Consider the following 21,931-nt stretch of genomic DNA (forward strand, 5'->3'; position numbering starts at 1 on the left):
AGGGAAGGAGAGGAAAGTTTTCAATAGATTGAACAGAGTTGTGTGGTAACTTTTCCTGCTCAGTTAATACCTTGCTCAAATGTGTATAATCATTCTGAAACATTGTACTTCAACTATTTGTCTCTTTTCCTAATTGAATTGTGTCCTTGAGATGAGGGTTTTATTCCTTGGTCTCCGGCTCCTAGCCTAGTCCCTAGTACATACAGATTCATAATAATTGTCATAGTTTCTCACTCCCCGCTCCCAAACTTGAGTAGAGTCCTTTGTAGGCCAACTTGTAGCAGTTTGAGAGTGTTAAGCATCCAGTCCTATCTAAATCTACAGATCCAGGAGTTTGGTTGTCACGAACCAACCACCAAAGTTTTAACACACCCTTGAATATTGAGTCTTTCCAGATCCTCCAGGAGAAAAATTTCCAGAAACACACAGTAAGTTTTCATCCTTGCTTAGCAGTGCTAATAGAAGGTCTCAGTAACTTGACCCTCAGCCCTGGTTACAACTACCCTTCCCCTCAAACAGAAGGGCCACTCCTAGAGAACAAAGAGGAAAACATGCAGCACTAGAAGAGCTGGGTAAAGAAATTGCTACTTCTATTATGGAAAGACGGCTTAGTTGGAATTCGGTCATACTACAGGATGTAAAAGTCACTTGAATTTTGCTTCATTTATGGAATTGCTTTGGGAACCAGAATGAGAAAAACAGCCTTTTATCTTTCTCCTTAGCCCAGAAATGCTCATTAACTTCACCCTCGGCCCTGACACCAACTATTCTTCCCTAGCACCAGAAGAATTGCCCCAACAGCAGAAGGAAAATCTAGCAAAAAGGGCAGTAAAAAAAGCAAATTGTCATTTTCATAGTAAAGAGTACTTCAGAGAGAGAGATTCCTAAAAATGAAGTTTAAAGAAGGCTTATTTTCCTCTCAGTGTGGAGATCAGATTAGATCCAAGCATGATTATGAATATTGCCTCACAGAGAGCTTTCTAAGAACTTAAAACAGTTCAGAGTGGTCAGTGGTAGCAATGGCATGCAGATTTATGTCAAAGAATCATATGAGAAGAAGATTCCATCCTGTTTCAATGCTAGTACCCAAATGTTCTACTGGAAGGTTTCTGTGATGAGAATTGTTTTGTTTTGTTTTTTTCCCTTCTCAGATCTGCCTCCTTTCCTTGACTATTATCATAAGTTATGTAGTTTGAAGACCTCTTTGATTTCATTTTGCTTTATTCCATTTTGCTAATTGACTATTCTGTGGCATTTGTATGTGTGTTTTAGAATTAAAAAAACAAATTTTAAGATGGGATCTATTGTGAAGAATTTGAAGCAAAGATTATGAGCAAAACAAAAATAGAAATTTGTTTAGAACATGATTTCAATAAGTGTATATTAGTAAATATTTTTCTGTTCCACAACAATGATCTTATTATTTCCTCTTAAGGAATTTCAATTGTGTTATTTCAGTACAAAATAAATGCAGTTGAAGGAGAGGGAAAACTCTTAGAAACTCTACTAATTAGGTGGATCCTTATGGAAAAATGTAAAATACTGAGATGTCAAGGTTAAAGTAGCTGATTTCCTTTTCATTTTCTTGTTGAAATCTCTGATTGTCACATGATCTTCTTGTAGGCTTTTAATCTTTGCTCTACAGAATACATGAGACTGTTTGGCCCAAATAGGTATTGGTTACCTACCTCATTTTCTTTACTCATTTCTTGATTCCGTTCTATGATGTTGTCACTTGGTGCCATACTTATAGTTCTATTTATGTAAAAATCACTACTTATTTGAAATAAAGACACATTCTGTGATATTGTACTTTGTTTAATCGGTATAAAGTAACTTTTTAAAGTGGTGTTTTACAATTCTAAGACAGGCATCTTAAGTAGCTTTTAAATTAGTTCCCCACGTCTAAATGCAAGTGAGAATTGTACATTTTTCTGCTTGTCATCAACTGCCTCTTCTCCTCAGTCTTAACCATGTTTCACTAACCATGTCCATCTGTTGTGTCTTATTAAGAATCTGTACACCCATCAACTTCATACATTTAGAGCAATATTGTATAAAGCTTCATGGAGAATATGACTATATTGTAGATGAAATTAAATTTCCCCTCCCCCTCGTAGGGACTAGTTTTATTTTTCACTAAAGATACATATACTATAGAAGATAATCATGAATATGAAATCTGATTTTAAAATATATTGGAATCATTCCTTTGAGAGAATTTAACCAGAATATGTAAAGCATTATTCTAAGTGTAGTAATTTATCAGTGGATCCTTCAAGTATATATAAATGCTATATGAGAGACAAGAGAATTTTTAAATTATTTTACTTACATTTTTAAATTTAAAAAAAAAATGCTCATCTTCTTTCTTTGGTTATCTTATTTACCAGTAATTTGAAGTCTTAAACTTCTTTATACAGGTCAGGGAATATAATCATATATTTATTTCAATTTTTTATTAACCGTTGCTTAAAATCTCTGTGAGGAATCTGCTGTGTTTTTGGCTGTCGGTAAGATTTTTGACAATGATAAGGATAGCAGTAATAAATGTTATTAAAGGAATAATGGCCTGAGAAGCCTCTCTGGACTCATTCATACTAGGTAAGCTAAGTGGAGGTCCCATCTCTGTGGTCCCATAATGGCCCCCACATACCTCTCAATGCCGTATTTGTTATTTTATAATTATGTTCTTATATGTCTGTCTCCTGCTAGACTGAACTCCTTGAGAACAAAAAGTATTTCTTACTTATGTTTGTATCTCCAATACCTGGCAGAGTGCTTAGCCCACAGCGCATTATAAATACTCTGTAAATGTTTGTTAAGGGTTTGAAAGAATTGACTCTCTAACATTGATAATTACTGTTTTGATCTAAGATTGCATGTCTGTGGACCAAGATAGAGTTGGTCAAGGACATATTTAAATTGCTTTTAAACATTTACCTGTTAAAAATGGTTCTAGTTATTCACTTACTAGGGGATGTGTTATTTTTCAGTTTACCAAGAAAGCTCAGTGACCTAAACATATTTATATGCAGACAGTTTTGTTCAGTTGTCAATAAGGCCTGTTAAGGCCTTAATGATCATAATGATCCTTATTATGTTACTTCAAGCTGGTTACCCATCATACATAGGAATAGCTCACCAGTTCTCTTTTACAGTTCCATAAAGATAACTGACATAGTGGTTTCACCATTTTTTAAAATCTCTTTTTAGAGAAATTCATTGAAGTTAATGGAAAGAAACAGGACCAAGTAATTCATTATACAAAATAGCTTATACAGTTTGTTTCTGAAATGCATTTGTTAATTATTCTGAAATGTCTGATCTGAACATTTGTACTTACACATATTCATATTTACTATTAGGGATTTTGGTATTCCAAGTAAAATAAATCATTCTGTGAAATTCTACCTTGAGTTGATGGCCAGTTGCCCAATTCCCATTCAATTTTCTGACCTAACATTTCTTAGAAACTTCTATTTTTCCCTTAATGTAATATCATTATACATTTTATTTTTGTTCTTATACTCTTAATCTGTTGTATGAGGCTATAATAAAATACCTCAAGCTGGGTAATTTATAAAGAACAGATTTATTTCTCATAGTTCTGGAGACTGGGAAGTCCAAGTTCAAGGCTTGCTCCCAGCTGCATCCTGTGGTAAGAAAGAACACTGTGTCCTCAAATGGTGGAAAGCAGAATGGCCAGGTTCCATGAAATCTCTTTCTAAAAGCTTTATCCCACTCACAAGGAAGGAGCCCTCAGGACCCATTTACCTTTTAAAGACCCCATCTTAAAGTACCATCACATTGACCAATAGGTTCCAATGCCTGAATTTTGAAGAGGCCACATTTAAAGCACAGTAATGGGTTTTTAGAAATAGCAGTATTGGGGCTGGGGATGTGGTTCAAGTGGTAGTGCACTCACCTGGCATGCTTGAGGCACTGGGTTCGATCCTCAACACCACATATAGATAAAATAAAGATATTGTGTCCACCTAAAATTTAAAAAAAAAAAGAAATAGCAGTGTATTCTGATTAATAAAAAAATCACATGAATCTGAGTCACTGTAGAAATGTACAAATCACTTTAAGGATGATACTAAATGAGATCTTTAGCTAACTTATCCCAGGAGTGAAGAACTTTCTTATTTTAATCTGAAAATAGAAAACTCAGTGTCTTTTTGTTTTCCAATAGACTAAGAATAAATTTGTGCATGTATTCATTGAATATTTATTACTTATAAGTCATTAATCGTAGTGCTGTAGACTGCAATCTAAAGTTTTTTTTTTCTTTCAAGTACTTTGTAATAGCTGAGACATACTGATATAACAGTAACTAAGCTTAAAGAGCAAGGCAGAGTGTTTTGAATATGGTGAAATTTGAAGGACTATTGAAAGCCTATAGTCTTGACTGATACTTTTTGATAGCACTTGGATCGCTGCTGACTTTTCTGGTAAACTCCCATTTTGGGTACATTTCTTTCTGTTTTGGTAAGGTATTACTGACTTTGTCATTCTTAAAGTGATTTTGCACATTTCTACACAGACTCAGATTCATCTGATTGTTTTATTAATAAGAATATACTTCTATTTCTGAAAACCTATTACTTCTATAAAGATGGAAGGAAATTTAGGTTGTATGTTTGGAGGTGTAAGTATCAGATGAAAGTAATAGCATGAGCTAAAACTCAGAATTAGAAAACTATGAGGTTCATATAAAGAACAAAGTAGTTCAGGTTAACAGGAATAAATGAGGGTGGAAGGGAGGGGTAGTAAGAAGAGATGGTAATAGAAAGAGAGATTAAGGGCATAAAAGCAGACTGAAGCTATATATGATGGAGGTTCTATATATAAGCTAGGATAAGGAATAACCTTGGCTTCATTAATGCCATAGGCATGGGAGAGCTATTGAGAGTTTTTAAATAGAGGCATGACACATTCAGAATCCTGCTTTGGAAAGATTAATTTGTATTGGAATTGGGAGATATTAGAGACATAGGGATTACCTTGACAGGAACCAAAGTGAAATACAGTGAGGACTAGTATAGGGTAATATTGATGGAACTCAACTGGGAAAGAAAGTGGAATAAAGATGCACCAGATAGGAACAATACTGCCCAGAGAATGTCAAGCTTTGGCATTCTTTTCCAAAAGTGTACAAATAAGGGAAGATAAAAATGTGTCAGGAAAAGACTTGAAAAATCTCATGCTTGATCCGGATACTTTTTAGCTACAGATGGAACATCTTTGACACATGGTTTATTCCCTCTTAACAGCCAGCTTGTATAATACTGATTATATGATCTTTTCATTTTTTTGTTACTTTTATAGTCTTTGTTAAATTTTATTCTCATTGGAGCCATTCTTTAGTCCCTCATCTGTTAATTGTTGGCCCCTTTTAATTTACAGTTTGGGTTGATTATTATTATTATTATTATTATTATTATTATTATTATTATTTTGTACCAGGGATTGAACTCATGACACTTGACCACTGGGCCACATCCCCAGCCCTATTTTTTTTTTTTTTAATATGGAAAGCCTCATGAATTTGCATGTCATCCTTGAGCAGGGGCCATGCTAATTGTCTCTATATCATTCCAATTTTAATATATGTGCTGTTAAAGCAAGCACCCCAGCCCTATTTTGTATCTTATTTAGAGACAGGGTCTCACTGAATTGCTTAGCATCTCGCCATTGCTGAGACTGGCTTTGAACTCACGGTCCCTCTGCCTCAGCCTCCTGAGCCTCTAGGATTACAGGAGTACACCACTGGGCCAGGCTTGCAGTTGGGTGTAATTTGACAATTGTATTTCCATCTGTCTCCAACCCCATACCATGTATTTTTCTTACTTGAGTGGCAGAGCACACACTCAACCCAACTCTTGGGAAGGGAAATACAGAGATGTTAGGTTACAGAGATGTCTCATGGTAATTCAAGTTTCAGAAATACAGTTTAGCCCAATCCCAAAAAAACAAAGGCTGGGTGTTCTCTCTGATATGCGGATGCTAACACACAATGAGTTGGGGTGAGGGTGGGGAGAAAATAGAATAGAAGTTCATTGGAACGATGGAAGGGAGGGAGGATGGGCATAAGAAAGACAGTAGAATGAATCGGACATAACTTTCCTATGTTCAGTGTAACTCTATATCATGCAGATGAGAAGAATAAGAAGTTATACTCCATGTATGTATATACAACATGTCAAAATACACTCTACTGCCATGTTTATCTGAAAGAATAAATAAAGTAAATTAAAAATGCAGGTTAGCTAAAATATCGCAGGAACTAGAAATCTAATTAAAAGATGTCTTTTTCTTAAAGAAGCAATAATGTTCTTTCTAATGGCTTCTTCTTTGTGCAAATATCTACCTCTTCTTTTTCTCTCCTAGCTGTCTTCCTCTGCTTTTGTTTTTTTTCCTAACAGTGGCTCATACAAGTCCCAGTTTTTATATGTTTTTATATACTCTTTCACTTCAGTATCTTACAACTAACTGTTAGCTTCCCTCTTTGTGTCTCTTTTTTCCAAGAAAAGGGAATCTGATTCAACTCGCTTTCTAATCCAAGTCTCAGTATTCGTTCTGGTCCAGCAGATTTTCAGCTACAAGTAATAAAAACTTGACTCAAATTGGCTGAGACAGGAGGAAATGTATCATCTTCCATAAAATAGGAAGTCCAGTGGAAGGGCAGCTTTTAGAATTAGTTGACTGAGACTCAACAATATTGTCAAGCACCCAGGTACTCTGTGTCCTTTCACTTTGCCATCATTGGCATAGCTATTAGCAAAATGGCTACTCAGTTCCAGATATCACATCCAGAGGTAATAACATTCAGAGCAGAAAGTGGCCATTTTTTCCTATGGCTTTTTCTCAGAAGTGAGAAATTGCTTCCTTAAGGCTACCCTGAAAATGAGCACATTTCCTCTCAGGTTTTGTTGACTTCATTTGCAATTAGAGATTTGTTTGGGATAATAAGCTCTGTTAGAGAAAGCAAAACTGTCAAAATACACTATTCCTCAAGAGGAAATGGACTACCCTGAAATAAATCAGACTTATCTGTAGTATTGAGATTGAGTTCTTTTTCCTCTGTGATAAATGAATGCTTATACCTAGAGAATGGAAGAGAGTGGCAGTCTACTGATGAGGACCCAAGCACATGTGTGTGCACTCTCTTTTTTTTATTATTTTTTTAAAATAAATAACAGCAGAATGCATTACAATTCTTATTACACATATACAGCACAATTTTTCATATCTCTGGTTGTATATAAAGTATGTTGACATCAATTCGTGTCTTTATACATGTACTTTGTATAATGATGTCTATCACGTTCCTGTGTGTGCACTCTCACACACACAATTCTCTATATGTATATGTATATGTGTGTATATAGATAGAGATGTATGTATTGGTGCATAAGCTTTTCTTTTTAAAAAAAAATTACTGTGGGAAGAAATTACTAAAGAAAATTAGAGTTCTGTCAGAATGAAAGACATTCACTGTGATTATCTTTGGGTCAGATGGGTATCTATGTAGTATATAGTCCATATTTAGTATGTAGATATAGTATATGCTGTAGTTTGGATAAGCATTCCCCGAAGGTCCGTGTGTTAAAGACTTGGTTGCCAGTGTAGTGTTTTTGGGAGGTAGAAGAACTTTTAGGAGGCAGGACCTTGGGGGAGGTTCTTAAATTTATTGGGGGTATATCCTCAAAGGAGATATTGGGACTCTAGCCCCTTCTTTTTTCAGCTCTTGATTCTCAGTTACCATTAGGTGAGCAATTTTCACTACATGCTCCCACCACAATGTACTGCCCTCTTCAGAGGCCCAAAGCAATGAAGTCACTCAATCTTGGACTAGAACTTCTAGCCAAAATAAACCTTTTTCTCTATAAGTTAATTACCTCAGGTGTTTTGTTATAGTAGCATGCATCTGGCATATGTAGTATAAAACAGGACTATTTTGTACTATGAACAGTGACTCCCCAGAAAGGCATTGTTGATAGATATCCTGCAATGTACCTTCTTTGTGTCTATCTTATGAATTCTTACAGACACAGTCCTCCCTCAAATTTTCAATAATGAATGAACTGATTTTTAGTAAATAGTGCATTTTACTATTTGTCATAAAATATATCAAGTAGCCAGTCACATAAATTTTTTTTAAAAAAGGACACATGCCTTTAATTTATATGCTCATTTTAATGTGGTGCTGAGGATCGAACCCATTGCCTCACACATGCTAGGCAAGCACTCTACCACTGAGTCACAACTCCAGCAAGTCACATAAAATTTTTACAAAGTTTGAAATATCATTTAGGGAAAGTCCTCCACTCACAGTGCTCATAATGAACATACCATGTACCAGTAAAGATGCATTTTCCAGACAGGCACCATGGTGAACGCCTGTAATCCCCATGGTTTGGGAGGCTTATGCAGAGTATCCCGAGTTCAGAGCCAACCTCAGCAAGCAAAGGTGCTAAGCAACTCAGTGAGACCCTATCTCTAAATAAAATATAAAATAGGATTGGGGATGTGGCTCAGTCAGTGGTTGAATGCCCCTGAGTCCAACCCACAGTACCTAAAAAATATATTTTCCAAAACTTTAGCCTAATAGATTTTATGTCCAACCTGTGTTATGTAATATGATTTTTAGGAGTAATTTGTGGAAAGGAGAGTCACACTTTACAGGGGTTGTATCTTCCTGAGTTTGTGCACACCAGTTATTAAAATGAATCTAATAATACCGAGTACCTGCTGTTTCTCTTTATTTGGTATGGTTTATAGGCAAAAGATTCAAAATACAGTATCACTGAAGAGCAAGACTGGGTCAAAAAGATGACTAAAGTAGAGCTGGGAGCAGTGGTGAATGCCTGTAATCCCAGTAGCTCAGGAAGCTGACTGCAAGTTCAAAGCCAGCCTCAGCAACTTAGCAAGGTCTTAAGCAACTTAGTGAGACCCTGTCTCAAAATAAAATATAAATGGGGCTGGAGATGTGATTCAGTGTGGTTAAGAGCCTCTAGGTTCAATCCCTAGTAGCCCCCCTGCCCCCCCAAAAAAGGAAGAAGAAAAAAGAAAGCTAAAATAGGTTAGAAGAAGCCCAGGAAAACCTCTCTTTTCAAAGCTATGTGCCAGTACACTTACATTTTGAGACTGATTGTTTGGTTTGTTTTGGTTTTTTGTTTGTTTGTTTGTTTTCATGGTGCTGGGGATCTAGCCTGGGGCTTTGTTCATGCTAGGCAATAATGGCTGTACCACTAAGCTACATCCCAAGCCCCAACTGATTTCTTTTTCTTTTCTTTTTTTTAAAGTATTTATTAGAACTTTATGAGGGAAAAAAAAATCAATAATCAGTATTTCAAAAGTATAGAAAAATTAGAATGAGAAAAGAATACAGTACATTTCAGACTATAAAAATATTGAAACCACTCAGTTACAAAAGATGTGAAGTTTTTTTAATAATTCTTTAAAAATTTTAGATTAACCAAAAAAAGTTCCTGTAGACTTCCTCTTAGGTTCTCAACCAACCAATTCAACTCTAAAGAACTTTTTTTTCTATTTTATCTTTCAATTAATTAATTTATTTTAATTAGGTATATATGACAGCAGAATGCATTTTGATTCATTGTACACAATTGCAGCACAACTGTACATTTCTATGGTTGTACAAGATGTAGCATCACACCATATGCGCAGTCATACATGTACCTAGCATAATGATGTACATCTCATTCCACCATCTTTGCTGCCCCCTTGCACTCTCCCTCTCCTCCCTCCCCTTTGCCCTGTCAAAGCTCCTCCATTTTCCCCTTGTCTCCCCCCTGCCCCTTATGGATCAGCATCTGCTTATCAGAGAGAACATTCAGCCTTTGGTTTTTTGGGATTGGCTTACTCACTTAGCATGATATTCTCTATTTCCATCCATTTACCTGCAAATGCCATTATTTAATTCTCTTTTAATGCTGAGTAATATTCCATTGTGTATATATACCTCAGTTGCTTTATCCATTCATCTATTGAAGTACCTAGGAATTAGTCTAGGAAACCCAACTGATTTCTTAATAAGCCTTTTTGTTAAGAAGGAAGCCTTAGAATGTGGATGAGAGATGAGAAAAGGAAACAGGACGGGCATGAAAGATTACTGTCTTCTTTTCAGTTTTACCTAGGGTCCTGATGGATACTTTTGAAAATGGTCTTAGATAACTTCTACAGGCCAGTATTTCTTATAGCATTTTCCACAAAATACTTGACCTGCTCCTTTAAAAAGAATTCTGTGGTCACAAAGAGAGGGACATATTAAATCCTTCTCCTGGAAGAGTCACAGTGCACCTTGGTAAATTAAGGACTGAGAACTTTTACAGTGAATGATACAAATGTCTTTAATCTCTCTCTTCATGTGCCTCTATTAATGTCTTTTAGAAAACCCTGGGGGACTGCTGAGATCAAATAAGAATGCTCTTGAGGAGAGGAATAACATTACAAAAGCACTGTTTCAGTAAAAGTGAGCTAGTAGAGTGTAGGATGAAGTGGAGATAAAAGAGATTGGAACATAAAATCTTGTTTGGAAGCTGTTGGAATAATTTGGTATAAAGAAATCACAAATGGTATAGTAACAGCAAATATTTATTCATCCATCAATTCACCAAAAATTTATTGAGCCTTACCTATGTGCCAAGCACTGTTCTAGATCCAGGAAACACTGGGAAAAAATTGAAAATCTTTGTTCTTTTGGAGTTTATTTACATCCTAAGAAAGGGAGAAATACAATAAACAGATACATAAAATGGCAAGTGTTGAAGAGTACTAAAAAGAAAAGTAAAGAAGGCTAAATGTAGAATCCACAGGGTGGTGATTAGAGGGAGACCTGGAGTTAAGCAGAGACCTGAATTAAGTAAGGAATAAAGCACTGTGGGAGGAGCTGGGGATGTGGCTCAAGTGGTAGCACACTCGCCTGGCATGTGTGCGGCCCGGGGTTCGATCCTCAGCACCACATACAAACAAAGATGTTGTGTCCGCCGAAAACTAAAAAGTAAATGTTGAAAAATTCTCTCTCTCTCTCTCTCTCTCTTAAAAAAAAAAAAAAAAAAAAAAAAAAGCACTGTGGGAATCTAAGCTTAGGGAACACAGGACAAAGACTTTGAGGTAGGAACCCCATGTGACTAGAGCAGAGTGAGTAGAGGGTGATAGGAATCGGGGAGGGGAGGTGTGGGAAGAAACAGGAAATATAAATTCATGTAGGACCTAATAGATCATGATAAGGACTTGACATTTTATATCCAGTGAGACTAAAAGCCTTTGGAGAGTTTTGAGCAGGGGAGTGACATGGTATGACTAAGTTTTTCATTGGTCATTCTGACTCCTTTTGGGAGAACAGGCTGAAGTCGAGACAAACTGGTTGGGACCATTACCATAGTGCAGGCAGGAGACAGTGTTGGCTTGGACCCAGGAAGGTGCATGTGATGGTAAGCAGTCAGCTTCAGAGTAAATTTTGAAAGTTAGGCTGACACAAGTTGGTGACGCTGTGTACCAGGTTTTATTTTCAATGTTTAACCCTAATTATTAAATCCTCATAAAACCTTCTGAAGTAGATACAGTTATCATATCTGTTTTACAGTTGAGGAGACCAAAGCCCAGAAAAGTAGCCTACCACAGTCATAAGGCTAATATGTAGTGGCATTGAATTTGAAACCCAGGAATTATAACTCCAGGGCCTGTGCTCTCACCATTATACTGTCCCCCCAGGGAGGAAGTAGAGGGAAATCCTTGGCCAAGACCCTGTTTCTGTTTCCTCTGGCAAACACCGTATAATAATGCTTTTGCTTTCATATTCCACCAGTGTGTTCAGAACTCCTAAGAAATAAAGTTGAATTTCCTCTTCTTTAATCAGCTTAGTATTTGAGCTAATTCTGCATAACCTTGCCCTTTTCCTTGTTTTCCTGTGAAACTATTTTGGAAGACTTACAAAGTTTCTGGGGGGAAATCATGTCTTCTGACTCTTTTTCTCCACAGGAAAAGGTTGGGGCAGGATAGACTGGTGCTGGGAAGGCTGGAGTATAAGAGAGAGTGGGATAAAAGCCAGGGGTTCTTTTAGGAGTAATTCTAACAGTTCTTTGAAATATTATCCTACCGTGCACCCCACCCACACTGCACAGCCCTCTACACACACCTCATATTAGAGAAATGGGATAGCAGTTAGGGCATTGCAAAAGGCCTTTTGCTTTTCTTTTCTTTTTTTTTAATTTTTTTTTTTTTTTGTAGTTGTAGATTGACAGAATGCCTTTATTTTATTTGCTTCTTTTTATATGGTGCTGAGGATGGAACTCAGTGCCCTACGCATGCTAGGGGAGCACTCTACCACTGAGCTACAGCCTCAGCCCACAGCCTTTTGTTTTTCTGCTCATTATGGCCTACTTACTTGGATTCTGATGGGCGTGCTGGAACAGTAAAGCTTTACTACTGCCAGTCATATTACTGTTATCTATTTTCCCCCATAGCTCAGGGGCTTTAGCATACTTTCTGAGAGGGAAGAAAGCGTCTCAAGAATGCATACATTTGAAATATTTTTCCAATTGCAGTGGCTCTAATCTACTCAAACAAATCAAGATTAAATTAAATCTCTCCCACAATCCACTGAATTCTGCTTCTAAAATAGTGAACACGGGGAAATGGTTGAAATAAAAAAAACAAACAAGTAGATTAAGTGCTGTAGGGATTTGATAGCATTTGGTGATGTCCCTGGGGTACCATGAAGCAGGTATAGACCAAGGATGGATGAAATGACCTGAGTAAGTCCAAAGTGGGTGGGAGGTATTAGAATTGATATTTAGAAATGCCAAGGACCACTGAGCCTATAGTTCTGTTTTCTGTGGACTTGGGCTTTACTAGTGTTGCTCTCTAGATATTAGACCACCATTGAGTGTCAGAACCTTGGAGAGTTCCAAACAGCAGGGCTGGAGAAGCTTTAAAATGTGTCTGTCACTACTTTACTGGCATGAAATAAAGTGAAGACTTACACATGATGCTGAAACACACATTATGTTTGTTTTTTATTGGAATCTCCAAGATTTAAAATGTTGGCCATTCAACCTTCCCCCAACTGCATGGAGATCATTGAAGATTTCAGTCCATCTTGTGTAACAAGCTCAAAGTTACAGTTACAGTGGGGTTTGTGTTAAAGTGATGTTACAGAGGGAGGTGGGGTTCCAGATATTGTTTACTCCTAAGGTCTTTCCTAATGGTATTTCTTCCCTATGTTATTTCTTGACCCATTATGAAAATTAATTGAAATCTTTGGGGTTGGAAGAGTAGATTGCCCTAAATATAAATCTGTCCTTGTTTTTCTGATAAGCACTTACGTTTGAAAGTAAGAGATGTTTTTAAAAAAGGTGTTCTGTGTTAGAGGTGATTTGTAAAAGCTCGAGGTAATACTACTAATAGCCAGCAACAACACTTCATAGTTTATTCAAGTTTAGGCTGTCTCTGCTTTTTACCTCCAATTTCAGTCATCTTATTTTGGGCCACTAAGAAAAATCCAAATACTTGAATTTCTTCTGTTGTCATGTCTTTGTCCTTGGTCTTAGATCATGTTCATGGTTTTCACATCAAATTAATAAATTTCTGATGGCTTCAGTTAAAACTTCTGTTATAAAACTTTTTTGAAACAGTCTACATTCTGATATCATATTTGCCTAAAATAGGGATCTTGAAGGTAAATTTTAGGAAACACCTAATTATCAAATACTGGGGGCAGTAATAACAAAAGACTATAGAACTGAATGAAAGTAGAATTTTGCAGAGAAATAGTCATGATGTATTTACACTCTATGTTCCAGTTTGAAGAGATAGTCATTACCTTTTCCAATATTTGAGAGAACAAGAGAATTAGAGTAAAATTCTTAAATAAGTAACTAATTTGCAATGCCAAAAATGAATATGGTTCCTGAAAGGTATGTGATGAAAGGAGAATCTGCAGGATTATGTTAGCATTTTAAAATCAGATTTTGGAGATAAGAAAAGTTAGGCTTAGGGTGGATAATAAAAAGGATTAGTAAGAAATGTACAGTTGTTCAAATGATATTGATTAATAGCTATTGTTGGTTATTTTAATGAAATTAGTATATTTTTAAATGATGAGGTAGACCCAGTTTGTTATAGTCTGAGTTTGGACTAAGATTTAAGTTTGTTTTGCATACCATATACTTCAAAACACCAAGAGGCTAATTTCAGGTAAGGTTTTGGATAGACCTAGTAGAAGCAGGGAATTATTATGTCTGAGTGTGAATCTGGAGTGATGAAATTACAAGTGAAACCACTACAGAATATGGCAAAATAAAACGGAGCCAGAGTTCAACGATAACTGTAACTGTAAAGGGAATATTGATGCCATTAGTGGGAAGGAAGGAAGGAACTAAGTAACTAACTTGTTGAATGTGAAAGAGAATTTGCTAAATGGTTGGAAATTCTATTAGTTTCACAAATACTTATCAAACCCTACAGGGATGTGTGTGTGTGTGTGTGTGTGTGTGTTGCTATGAATTGAACCTAGTGTTTCACCCATGGAAGGACAGTGCTGTGCCACTGAGCTGCATCCCCAGTCCTAGAGATGTCCTTTTTAAACATTTGACAAGGTATATTTGTTCAGGTTTCTTCAACCTCCCCACATATAACTCAATAATATGGTCCTCACATGAATTTTCTTGAGAAAACATTTTTAAGCCAGTTGTATGGATAGAATGATTGCTTTTTTAAAAAACCATCTGTTTTCTTCTTACAGTAATAACCAATTGATGGTTTTCAAACTCTTGTTTAGGGGATAAAACTCAGTGATAGAACACTTGCCTAGTACATAGGAGATCATGAGTTTGATCCTTAGCACTGCTCCTGCCGTACCCCTCCCCCCCCCAAAAAAAAAAACTTAGCCTATTTTATTATTGTTTTAAAAAGTATATTGTCCCTCTGGATTTAAATTTGGACAGATGATTTGTATGTGGTGTTCTATATCTCAATAAAGCTGTGAAAAAATTAGTCCTTATTGCAACACATTTTCAAGTGATGTTATTTCAGCTCAATTGAGGAAAGGCCATAGTTCTGTATTAGTAGTAAATCTTCTTATATAATAATAAATTACATAGATTTGAGGGAAAAGAGAGTAGATACCAATTAAGTTTTAGAAAGAAATTTTAAGCTAATTCTTAGAATATGTAATAAATAGATATTTTTCCTTTTTCTTTTCAACAAACATTAAGTACTTTTTTTACCTAGCCAGATAAGTCAGGAAAGACTTCTTTAATGAGATGATATTCGGAGATGAGGCTTGAAGGAAGAGTAGGAATCAGTATGGTGAGGAAGACAGAGATATTCAGAAGAATCAGCAAGTATAATAGAAATACTTAGGGAACTGCGCTCAGTGTGGAATTACTGAAGTGGGGGATTTGTATGAAAGAGACAGACACTTCCCTATAAATACAGAAAATTCAACACATTTTTAACAGCTTCATCATATTCCATAGTATGTCATTCTTCTATTGATAGACTTTTAGACTATTTGATAATTTGGGCTATTTCAAATAAATATACAGTTATTCTTCCAAACCCATGAATGTAATTGTATCAAAGAGTTTAGTTTAAATAATCACCATTAACAAATCTTAGTACATATCAAATCTGAGCTATGATCAGTCACACCTCATATTATGTAATTTTGAGATTCAAACTATTTTGAGTAAATCAAAGATGTTTTCAGTTTCAGGTTACACAGGGGCTTGTTAGTCCATAGTAAAGACTTTGGCTTTACTCCGAGAATATGAGAAGCCATTGCAGGATTATGGGCAGTGGACTGACAAGATATAACTGTTTCTAAAGATCACTGTGGCTACTGTGTCAAGAATGGAAAACAGGGAGGCAAAGATAAAAGCAGGAAAACCAGTTAAGGAATTATTGTAATAGTTCAGGCAAGGAATAATAATGGCTTGAACTAAAAGGGGGTTGATGGAATTAAAGAAAAATAGTGATATTATGGGCATATGTCAAAATTAAAATTGATTGGATTTGCTGATTGGCTGGGTGTAGAAAGAGAAAAAAGTCTTAACTCTTAAGTTTTGAGTGGCCTTTTACTTCATAAAGAAGACAATGAAAGGTACAGGTTTAGGAGAGAGATAACCAAGAGTTCTTTTGGGGGCATATTAAGTTTGAGATGCATAGTCTATAAATGTATGGAGTTGGTGGGTAGGCAGTTTATAGATGAGGCCAGAGAACAGGATGGCAATATTTTATTAATGAATGAATGAATGGTTGACACATAAATAAAGAAGGAAATGTATGAACCAAAAGTTTGAAAGAAGTCAGGTGCAGTAAAAAAAAAAAAATGTTGCTATTAATAATTCTGCATGGAGATATAATATTATGGAATTGCTGTGCTTCATCAAAGTTACCATAAAGAAAATCTCTTTTGGGTGCTGGGGTTGTGGCTCAGCGGTAGAGCACTCACCTTGCACATGCAGAGCCCTGGGTTCAATTCTCAGCACTACGTAAAAATAAATAAATGAAATAGAGGCATTGTGTCCAACTACAACTAAAAATATAAATAAATATTTTAAAAAAAGAAGATCTCTTTTTATTTTAATTTCCATATAGTATCAGAAATGTTCTTCACACACACACAGCCCTAATAAATTGAATTAGAAAGACTCTTGGTAAATAGTTGAGCTGTTAATCCTTTACTGTGTTCTGGCTATGGTAATTTACCCAGTATTTAGACTTCCTAGTCTTTAGACCCTGATTTTTGTTTGCCTATTGAATGTGTCGTTTCCTTAACCCCTACATCCTCTTCGATCTCAGCTGTTCCTTTCTCACTGACCATAAACTATATATGCAGATACTACTCATATTCTCAGCTTTTAAAGTATCTTCTCCCTTTTATCCATGTGTTAAGGGGATGCTTACATTTGATAAAACTTTATTCCATCCGTGGCACAAACTGCACAAACTAATTATAGTAGTTTAAAATAATGTGAATTTAATCTTTCTCATCATCTACATGATCACATTTTATTCAGGAAACATAAAACCAGACACTCAAACTCAATGCATGTGAATCAGAAATTCATCCCAGCACTGATTCTTTTTGTTCTGTTTTTTGCCATCTAAGGATTGAACCCAGGGCCTTGCACATACTAGGTGTGGCACTGATTCTTAATCCTGTAGATTTCAAAGAATCAAATCCAAACACATTGACAGATCTCACTACCTTTTTCCAACTTATTTGGTTAATAGACATCCTTATTTATATAGAAGCTTAATGGTCCACAAATATTTGAATAGTATAGAAGGTATTCTGTTTGAACTATTGGTTTTATTAGGGCATGATGAACTTTAAGTTTCAAGTAGAACAACCTCAGAATTTCCTCCAAGGCTTTAACTTTAGCTCCTCTTGAATTTATATAGTGCTAACAGGCTGTAGTATTATGAGATATGTTAAACTTTATTGGAATATTCTTAATATTTATCTATGAGATGCTTATGCCCAGGATATTTACTAAACCTTACAGTCTCAATTGTATATGAAGTTCTGAAAGACTTACAATTTTTTAGTAACATTTTTTTTAATAATTAGATAGCTAAACCATAATTAGATAACATATTCCTGGAAAGCAAATGTATTTACCAAATAAATTATATTTTTTCCTTCTGTCAGCAAAGAATGGAAAAGATTGATTAGAAAGACAGGTCAGATAATGAAGTAAAATAGAATACACAGAGACAAGCCCACAAAGTTATAGTCATCTGATACTTGATAAAGGTGCCAAAAATATATGTAGAAGAGGGGTCAGGGTTGTGGCTCAGTGGTAGAGCGCTTGCCAAGCATGTGTGAAGCACTGGGTTCGATCCCAGCACCACATAAAAATAAACAAAATAAAGGTATTGTGTCCATCTGCAACTAAAAAGATATTAAATATTTATATACGTAGAAGGAAAGATAGCCATTTTAACCAATGATGCTGGGAAAACTGAATATCCTTATGTTGAAGTTTGAAACTAGATACCTATCTCACCCTGCACAAAAGTCAAATCAGAGTGGATCAAAGACTTAGGAATTAGACCAGGAAATTTTTTTTTATTGGTTGTTCAAAACATTACAAAGCTCATGATATATCATCTTTCATACATTTGACTCAAGTGGGTTATGAACTCCCATTTTTACCCCAAATACAAATTGCAGAATCACATCGGTTACACACTCACATTTTTACATAATGGCATATTAGTGACTGTTGTATTCTGCTACCTTTCCTATCCCCTACTATCCCCCCTCCCCTCCCCTCCCATCTTCCCTCTCTACCTCATCTGCTATTCTTCAGTTCTCTCCCTTGTTCCCCCCCCTTTCCCCACACAACCTCTTATGTGTAATTTTGTGTAACATTGAGGATCTCCTACCATTTCCATATGATTTCCCTTCTCTCTCCCTTTCTCTCCCCCCACTCGACTCTGTTTAATGTTAATCTTTTCCTCATGCTCTTCCTCCCTGTTCTGTTCTTAGTTGCTCTCTTTATATCAAATAAGACATTTGGCATTTGTTTTTTAAGGATTGGCTAGCTTCGCTTAGCATAATCTGCTCTAATGCCATCCATTTCCCTGCAAATTCCATGATTTTGTCATTTTTTAGTGCTGCGTAATACTCCATTGTGTATAAATGCCACATTTTTTAATCCATTCATCTATTGAAGGGCATCTAGGTTGGTTCCACAGTCTAGCTATTGTGAATTGTGCCACTATGATCATTGATATGGCAGTATCCCTATAGTACGCTCTTTTAAGATCCTCAGGGAATAGTCCGAGAAGGGCGATAGCTGGGTCAAATGGTGGATCCATTCCCAGCTTTCCCAGGAATCTCCATACTGCTTTCCAAATTGGCCTCACCAATTTGCAGTCCCACCAGCAATGTACAAGTGTACCCTTTTCCCCACATCCTCGCCAACACTTATTGTTGTTTGACTTCATAATGGCTGCCAGTCTTACTGGAGTGAGATGGTATCTTAGGGTGGTTTTGATTTGCATTTCTCTGACTGCTAGAGATGGTGAGCATTTTTTCATGTACTTGTTGATTGATTGTATGTCCTCCTCTGAGAAGTGTCTGTTCAGGTCCTTGGCCCATTTGTTGATTGGGTTATTTGTTATCTTATTGTTCAATTTTTTGAGTTCTTTGTATATTCTGGATATTAGGGCTCTATCTGAAGTGTGAGGGGTAAAAATTTGTTCCCAGGATGTAGGCTCCCTAATTACCTCTCTTATTGTTTCTCTTGCTGAGAAAAAACTTTTTAGTTTAAGTAGGTCCCATTTGTTTATTCTTGTTATTAACTCTTGGGCTATGGGCATCCTATTAAGGAATTTGGAGCTGTAGATCGTAGCCAACTTTTTCTTCTATCAGACGCAGTGTCTCTGATTTGATATCTAGCTCCTTGATCCATTTTGAGTTAACTTTTATGCATGGCAAGAGAAAGGGATTCAGTTTCATTTTGTTGCATATGGATTTCCAATTTTCCCAGCACCATTTGTTGAAGATGCTATCCTTCCTCATTGCATGCTTTTAGCCCCTTTATCAAATATAAGAAAGTTGTAATTTTGTGGATTGGTCTCTGTGTCCTCTATTCTGTACCATTGGTCCACCTGCCTGTTTTGGTACCAGTACCATGCTGTTTTTGTTACTATTGCTCTGTAGTACAGTTTGAGATCTGGTATCGCTATACCTCCTGATTCACACTTCCTGCTTAGAATTGCTTTTGCTATTCTGGGTCTTTTGTTTTTCTATATGAATTTCATGATTGCTTTATCTATTTCTACAAGAAATGCCGTTGGGATTTTGATTGGCATTGCATTAAACCTGTAGAGAACTTTGGGTAATGTCTCCATTTTGATGATGTTAGTTCTGCCTATCCATGAACAGGGTACATTTTTCCATCTTCTAAGATCTTCTTCTATCTCTCTCTTTAGGGTTCTGTAGTTTTCATTGTATAAATCTTTCACCTCTTTTGTTAGGTTGATTCCCAAGTATCTTATTTTCTTTGAGGATATTGTGAATGGAGTGGTTTTCCTCATTTCCATTTCAGAAGTTTTGTTGCTGATATACAGGAATGCCTTTGATTTATGCGTGTTGATTTTATATCCTGCCACTTTGCTGAATTCATTTATTAACTCTAGCAGTTTCTTTGTAGACCCTTTTGGTTTTTGATGGCTTTCAAGTCCTATAGCCATGTTCTAATTTTGCTAGAACTGGAGCTTTGAGCTAAGCACACAGGGTGAGACATATACTAAACTCTGTTGATTCCACCACTGTTAGCTTAAACTCTGGCTTTAACAAAATTTATGGAAAGATACCAAATGGTGTCTTAGGGTGCTTTATCTTAAACTTTTACTTGTCAGCAGTACACAGTAATAGTGTGTTTGGTTTTCTTAAGAGTAATGATTAAAAACCCATGCTAATCTCTTTCCTGGTTAACCACGGTGTGGCACAAGACTAACCACTTAAACCACCTGGAGATACCATTCAATGTAAGAGTCAGATCTGCAGACCCAGCTCTATGAAGTCATGTTCTTTTACTGAACATTAATCTTTTAAAGGCCACAAAAGAAAACCTTGCTCAAGACTATACCTGTTCCCCTGTTACTCAGGGTCATCATCACTAAGTTCTTAGGATCAGCAGGCCAGTTTCTTTTTCTGCCATTAAAAAGACTTTTGTTAAATAGCTACAGGGTTCCAGGGTCTCTTATCCTTCTGTCATTGGGTTGTATTTCTGTCCCTCTACACACTCTTGGTATACTACTAATTGTTTTGGGAAATGTTGAATCTTGGTTTCTGATGCTACCTTATGTGGAGGCACAGGCTCTGCTGCCTGTCTTAAATCCCTAGCTACTGTCCAAAATGGAACCATTTACCTTTCATCTTTCCTGTGGGCTTCTTAGATTTGACCTATTGTCTTCTGTCTTCTAGCTGTCAATCATTTTCTACTCAGAATTCTGGCCTTTCAGCCTCATTGCTGGAAAAAAAGAAGTCAAAACTATTGTCACAATATATCTAACTTCTCTCTAGTCTTAAAATAAATGCTCTAAGAATTTTTGAACTAGAAATTATAGGGAAGAAATGAGGTAAAAACAAACTAAGGAGGGGGGTTGGGGTTGTGGCTCTGAGGTTGAGCACTTGCCTCCCAGGTATGAGGCATTGGGTTCTTTTCTCAGCACACATTAAAAAATAAATAAATACAATAAAGATATTGTGTCCATCTACAACTAAAAAAAGTATTTAAAAAAATGAACTAAGGGGGAATTTGAAGTCACATTTTATACAAAGCTGATATCCATTGGAGTATTAATACTGAATCAAAAGGCAACCTTAGAGGTTATACTGATTATATATATCTAGAAACTGAAGGCTATAAAGATTAAATTATCTTCCCAAGAACTGAGAAGAGAGCCCCAGTGTTTTTAACATTAGCCAATGTTGTCTGGAAGCTTTTATAATTACTCCCATGACTTAGGAGTTAGCCATAAGTAACCCCTCTATGTCTTTTATCTTCCTTTGCTTCTGGAATGGAACGATAATTCATTCTCCAGAACCTGCCTAATTAGTTGTGCCCCCTTCCCAGCACTGAACCTAGAAATAAACAGGAGGCTATGAGTAAACTGGCTTGAAAAAAGTGCTCAAAGGACCTCATTTTGAGGGAAAAATTCCAACTACTCTTTTATACATCATCTTCTATAATGGAGTCAATAATTAATATAGTCCACAGGAGCAGATTCCAAGCAAATATTCTTCAAGGCCACTTGATGATGTTATCTAAAAATGTCATTCAGATATGTAAAAATGATAAAATATATGTGTAATAGTTAAAGAACACAAAATATCACAATTACAAATTGTGTGGCAAATGTTCAAAAG

At 36.1% G+C, this 21,931-nt stretch overlaps 1 protein-coding gene and 1 non-coding gene across 5 annotated transcripts in view; one reads left to right on the forward strand and one right to left on the reverse strand.

The window, feature by feature from the left end:
* The window catches only part of Sik2 (salt inducible kinase 2), a 121,791-nt gene that overhangs the window by 40,724 nt on the left and 59,136 nt on the right, over positions 1-21,931 (forward strand). The window lies entirely within an intron of this gene.
* LOC114089058 (U6 spliceosomal RNA) lies at positions 5,531-5,637 on the reverse strand. The gene has a single exon (XR_003582114.1). It is a non-coding gene; the product is annotated as a U6 spliceosomal RNA (small nuclear RNA).

Source organism: Marmota flaviventris, chromosome 9, assembly GCF_047511675.1.
Source record: "Marmota flaviventris isolate mMarFla1 chromosome 9, mMarFla1.hap1, whole genome shotgun sequence".
Taxonomy (NCBI): Eukaryota; Metazoa; Chordata; class Mammalia; order Rodentia; family Sciuridae; genus Marmota; species Marmota flaviventris.